This window comes from Callorhinchus milii, unplaced genomic scaffold (genome assembly GCF_018977255.1).
Source record: "Callorhinchus milii isolate IMCB2004 unplaced genomic scaffold, IMCB_Cmil_1.0 Scaffold17, whole genome shotgun sequence".
NCBI lineage: Eukaryota > Metazoa > Chordata > Chondrichthyes > Chimaeriformes > Callorhinchidae > Callorhinchus > Callorhinchus milii.
The window spans coordinates 1,863,029-1,869,658 of NW_024704758.1; positions in this window are offsets into that span (position 1 = coordinate 1,863,029).

Here is a 6,630-nt window from a genome sequence, read left to right on the forward strand (position 1 = left end):
AAACGAAACACCTGGATTCAATTCCAGGCAGAGCGAAACCTTGGGCAAGTTTCCTTACTCCACACAGAGCCTAATAATAATATCCCTCCAAAACAAAACAATAATAAATTGGTCTTTTCAATCCACGACTGTTTGTGGGACACTGCTGTGTGCAATTGGCTGCTGCGTTTTGCCCACAAATACACAGTCAATTCACTTTACAGTCTATTCTGTGAAGCGCTTTGAGACGTCGAGAAGACGTGAAAAGCGCTATATCAAATGCAAATGGATTATTATTATTATTATAGAATGGCAGAATGGATAGCAAGCTGGCTACAAGACAGAAAACAGAGAGTAGAAGTAAAGAGTAGCTATTCAGACTGGCAGAGGATGGGCAGTGATGTTCCACAAAGATCGGTATTGGGACCACTGTTGTTCACAATTTACATTATCGATTTGGACTCGTGGAGCAAAAGTACAATTTCTAAATTTGAGGATGACACCAAATTGGGGGGGTGTAGTTAGTACTGAGGAGGACTGCAAGAAATTACTGCAAGACATTAATAAACTTTCTGAACGAGCATTTAATTGGCAAATGAATTTCAATATAGTTAAGTATGAGGTGGTACAGTTTGGTAAGGAGGTCACGTACTGCCTGGGAAATAAGAATCTAAATGGGGCATAGGAGCAAAGGGTTCGAGGGGTACAGATACACAAATCGCTAAAAGTAGCGACGCAGGTTAATAAGCCCATAAAAAAAGCCAACCAAACGTCGGGGTTCATTTCTAGAGGGGTAGAAATGAAAAGCAGGGAAGTTATGCTAAACTTATATCAAACCTTGGTTAGACCACACTTGGAGTACTGTGTACAGTTCTGGTCCCCATATAGAAAGGATATAGAGGCACTGGAAAAGGTGCAAAGAGATTTACAAGGATGATAATGGAACTGTGAGGTTATACCTATCAGGAAAAGCTGAACAAGTTTGGACTCTTTTCTCTTGAAAAGCAAAGGGTGAGTGGTGACCTGATAGAGGTCTTTTAAAATTATGAAAGGTTTTGATAGGGTAGACATAGAGAAGACGTTTCCACTTGTGGAGAGACCAAAACCAAGGGCCATCAATATAAAATAGTCACCAACGAACCAAATAGCGAAGTCAGAAGAAAATTCTTTACCCAGAGAGGGGTAGGAATGTGGAATTTGCTACTACAAGTAGTTGAGGTGAATAGCATAGATGTCATTCAAGGGGAATCTAGATAAGTACATGAGGGGGAAATGAATAGAAGGTTACGCTAATAGGTTTAGTTGAGGAAGGGCAGTAGGAGGCTCAAAATGCCGGCATAGACCCGTTGTGCTGTTAATTCTATGCAATTCTAAGGCCTTGCCCCTTCCTACCTCAATGACCTGCTAACCCCTTATCAACCTGCCCGCTCCCTCCACTCAGCAGGCTGCGGCCTGCTCCACGTTTCCCGCCCGGCCCGTCCCACAATCGGCGGTCTGGCCTCCAGGCTCTCCACCCCTACCCTTTGGAACATTCTCTTCGCCTCGCTCCCATCCTTGCCTCCTTCACGGCACGTCTCAAGACTCTCCTCTTCAACTGAACCTTCGGCCACCATCCTCCCCTCCCTGCCCTCTACCCTTCCTTACCCCAAAGCCCCATTCGGGTCCAAATCCTTAACTGTCCAGCGCTTTGGGATGTCCTCCTGACGTGAAAGGCCCTTTACAAATGCAACTTTGTATTGTTAGGCACCAATAACATCTTATCCATCGAGTTTCCATCAAACATGTCACAGAATCCAAATACACGGATCTCACTCCATTTGGTTGGAAACCTCCCAGTTCTTTTATACATTTTGGGGAATCAAACACTGATTTTGACTATAATCCCAAAGCACTTCATAGAATATACTGTAAAATGAATTGATTGAATTGAATTGTGGGCAAAACGTGGCAACCAATTGCACACAGCTGTTTCCCACAAATAGTCGTGGATTAAGTGACCAAATTATTCTTTTTTAGGGATTATTATCCCCGGAAAAGTGATCCGCCAATCAATTAACAACTGGGTTCCTACTTACTGCTAGGTAACAAGTAAGGAAACTTGCCCAACGTTTCGCCCTCCCGGGAACCCAACCCAGGTCCTCTCCCTTGCGAGACAAGCGGTCTAACCACTTAACTACAGGTCATATAAACTAGAATAATAATCCCTACATTTGATACAGCGCCTTATCAGGTCTTCGAGACGTCTCAAAGCTCTTCACAGAATATACCATTAAAGTGAATTGACTGTGTATTTTGTGGGTGAAACACGGCAACCAATTGCACACAGTAGCGTCCCACAAACAGTCGTGGATTGAGTGACGCATTGAGCGTGGACTAAGGAAACTTGCCCAAAGTTTCACCCTGCCCTGGAAGTGGCGGGGGGGGGGGGGGGCATGAGGGTGCTGTCGGGTTCGGTAGGGCGAGGGGACACACAGATGGACAGACTGGAGAGCAATCAGTGCGCATGGAGCCGTACCCTTAACATTAACCCAAGCTGCTCAGTGTGCGATGCTGGACAGAGCTGATGATTTGCTGTTCAGTTCAGCATCGGCTTCATTCAGCAATCGGTCAGACTCTGTGGCCACCAGGAGAAATGGGATTCAGTGGGTCCCCCAGGGCTCTGACATGTTTACAGGACTCGCAAAGCTCCTGTTTGAGAGCTTTACCCTGGTATCTGATCCCCTGCTCATGTTGTGTCCACAGATATATGTGTAACAGATACACGACCAGTTAACCCACTGGGCACCTTGGTCACCTTGTACCCCTTGCTGGTGATCCTGAGGAATACAGCAAGGTGGACATTTCTGTAATACTCCCTGCATCTGACCCTGCGCCTTATCAAGTCACTGGGACATCTCAACGTGCTTCACAGAATCCACTGTACAGTGGCGTGACTGTGTATTTCGTAGATGAATACGGCAGCCAATTCGCTCACAGCGACGACCCACAAACAGCCGCGAAGCGAACGACCGATTTTTATTACCGAACTGGGAGAAACACCGTTCTCTTTTCGAATGGCCCGGCGAGATCCTTAACGTCCACCCGAACAGGCCGGACGGGACCGCGGTGAAGGACGTCACAATGCGGGGCTCCCCCACTCTCTTGCTTGGTCTCCATTTGGAAGGAAAAAAATAACCCTGTGATGCTAAGGCCAAGACCATGGGCAATTCGGGCCTCACGGAGCGTCGTTCCTGATGCTCTTCCTCTCCCTTGTTGTGCCCAATATCCCCAGGAGATGACGCTGTAACATCGCATTGGCATTCCCACACTCACTAACACTGACTGTTTAAATAGTACCATTAAAATTAGGTTCAGCTACTTTTATCCCACTCTAATCATGGGTTTCTTACTGTTTTCACCCAAACAGTTTTGCCTACAAAATATACAGTCAATCCACTTTACAATATATTCTGTGAAGCGTTTTGAGACGTCTCAACGACATGATAAGGCGCTCTATAAATGTTATTTTGCTGCCGTATCAAATGCAAGGTATATTATTATTAAAATTATGTTTTTTTTCCCGATGAAACCGTGCCAGAATTCACAGATGTGATGTTTTTTGTACATTACAGAAATATTAAGGTCTCTTACACGAATTTTGCCAATGTATGTGTACAGTATCGAGAGGATTACAGTTGCCTTTAATTAATTTAACCATTAGCAATAATGGTAGGGGTTATATTATATATTAGTAATAATTATATCATATTGGTTAGTTATATTAGTAATAATGGTATGGCTCAAAATAACAAATATTAATCTGTGCGATAATCAGATGGATGGGGTAAACTTTAACCCTCCGTCCCAGCCCCACCCCTACCCTTCTATCGGTCTCTAAATCTTTATTATTATAATAATAATAATCCTTGTATTTGATATAGCGCCTTATCACGTAGTCAAGAAGCATATACTGTAAAGTTGTTTGACTCCGTATTTTGTGGACGAAACGCAGCAGCCAAATTCTTGCCTAAAACCTACCTCTTCGATGGAGCTTCCCGTCTTCCGCCCTCCCCCCTCCCCCCTCGCTCAGTGTCTCCTGCCCCTGTGAAACGCCTCGAGACGCTATCCTGCATGAAGGGCTCTGCGTAAACACAAGCTGTCGATGAACATATCACACGCAGCGAGCGTACTGTTGTTGTGTTGGTCGCAGGTGGTGGTTCAATATAACTCCCGTCCTATCACGGTAGTACAGAGATTATAAAGTATAGCAGCCAGAAAAGTAATTAAATCCCACCGATTGTCATGTAAATGAAATGTCAGATCGTCGCCCTGCGCTCGCAGGCCCAGCTGAATCCCCGCTCCGTTTCCCATGTGTTTACCCCTTTCCTGCCTCCCTCTAAAACGCCCGACAATCAGTCCCCTTGTCCATCTGTCTGCCCCTGGGTACCCACTGCCAGCCTGTGCTGCGCTGCCTGTTAGTGAAACGAGATACAGATTGCAGGCTGCAGCATCATTAATACACACAGGACATTGACATCTTTGGATGTAATCCCATCGACTGTTCCCTTTCATCTTATGAATATTTCTCGTTTTACGTCTTCGGGTCACGGAGTGGATAGATTTCCGGCCCTGGCTATTCTCGGGCTGTTATTTTGCATTAAATAAATAAACTGGCAGCTGCTTTGTTTCGTCCACAAAATACACAGTCACTCCACTTCACAGTATATCTTGTGATATAAGCCCTTTGAGACATCTCGACGATGGGAGAAGGCTTTTATCAAACCCCAGGGTTATTTTTATTGACAGCATGATGACCTTAAGTGGTAGTGACTAGTTAAGGCAGGGTCGAGGATTCACGAGTTTACTCCATTTATTGCATTAAGCGCTCCAAGACGCCGCCTGGTGCGAAGGGCGCTATATAAATGCAAGTTGTTGTTGTTGCATTTTCATTCTGGAGCAATAGCAATAACAAGAATACAACAATAACGTTGGCCCAGGAAATGCGAGCACAGAACAGGCTATTTTGGGAGTGAAACAGATTTCTAACTGGCTTCCTCCGCCCCCGCCCCCGCCCCCACCCCCATCCCGCAGCAGGTCTGATCGGATAGCGAGTGTCGCTGATAAGTGGCGGAAACAGGAACAGAAATGCCAGAACAAATTTACATTCCTGCATTGCAGTAATCCCAGTATCTTTACCCACCCGAGGAAACGTGTGCTACGTATTTCACATTCACATGTGTAAGTGTCCAGTCATGCTTCACCCGTGATCATTTCCTCCGTGTATTTTCTTAAACTGAGTCAGATTCTCTGTAATTGTGCCGGTCAATAATAACAAAAATACTTGCGTTTGATACAGAGCCTTATCACGTCGTCGAGACGTCTCAAAGCGTCGTCGTCGAGACGTCTCAATACAGGATATACTGTATTTTGGGGGTACTGTGTATTTTGGGGGTGAAACGGGGCAGCCAATGGCGCACAGCAGTCGTGGATTGTGTGATCGATTTTTTTTTAAAAAAGCTTTATCCCCGGAAAGCAATCCACCAGTTGACTAACACTCAGATTCCTACTTACTGACAGGTAAACAGAGGCGTGTGGAGTGCCTACGGCTTCGCCCCACCCCTCGGCCCTCGGCCCCCAGCCCCCCGCCCAGGAATCGAACCCCGGTCCTCTCGCTGGTTAGGTCAACGTGTTGACTGCTGCACTACGTTGACGCCGGACAAATGTCTGGATCTGGAACGCATGGTGGAGTGAGCGAGTGACCGATTTTATTCGGGGGCTTGTGGGCCGGGACACAGGGAGAGAGAAAGTCCTTTTCTCTTTTCGAGTGGCGCCTTGGGATCGCTAACATCACCCTGAACAGAGACGGACGGGACCTTAATAATAATAATAATAATAATCCTTGCATTTGATATAGCGCTTTTCACGTCGGGAGGACGTCCCAAAGCGCTTCACAGAACACACTGTAAAGTGAATTGACTGTATATTTGTGGGCGAACGCGGCAGCCAATTGCGCACAGCAATGTCCCACAAACAGTCGTGGATTGAAAATGACCAATTTTATTATTGTTTTTGGGTTTTGGAGGGATTATTATTAGGCTCTGTGTGGAGTAAGGAAACTTGCCCAAGGTTTCGCCCTCTGCCTGGAATTGAACTCAGGTCTCTCACTTGCAAAGCGAGTGCTCTAACCACTGAGCTACAGGACTCCTTGGATTAACGTCTCATCCGAAGGACGGCACTTTCGACAATGCAACCCCCAACCCCCATCCCCACCCCCCACCCCCTCACCCTCCCCCTCCCCTAGCGCAGCATCATCTGTGTGAGTGTTTGTGGTGTTTTACTAAGGAGGGACGCTATGCTTGTGTCGTGTCCTGGATGCGTCTTGCCAAAGAGCTGATGAGGGGGGGGATTGGAGGGTGCGGGGCGGTGGGGGGGGGGGGGAGAAGGGAAGGGGAGCAGGACACCTTTAAATATGCTCTAATACTTTGAACTAAGTCGGAATTAAGTTTACTTGAGCGTGAATTTTTATGACAATAACTCCTCACTCCCCACCCCACCACCCCACCCCGACCCTTCACACACACACACACACACACACACAGAAAATCTCATGTTTCCGTCCCCGCTACACACTCCCTCCCCTCACCCAAACACCCTCTTATCTTAACGCGCACA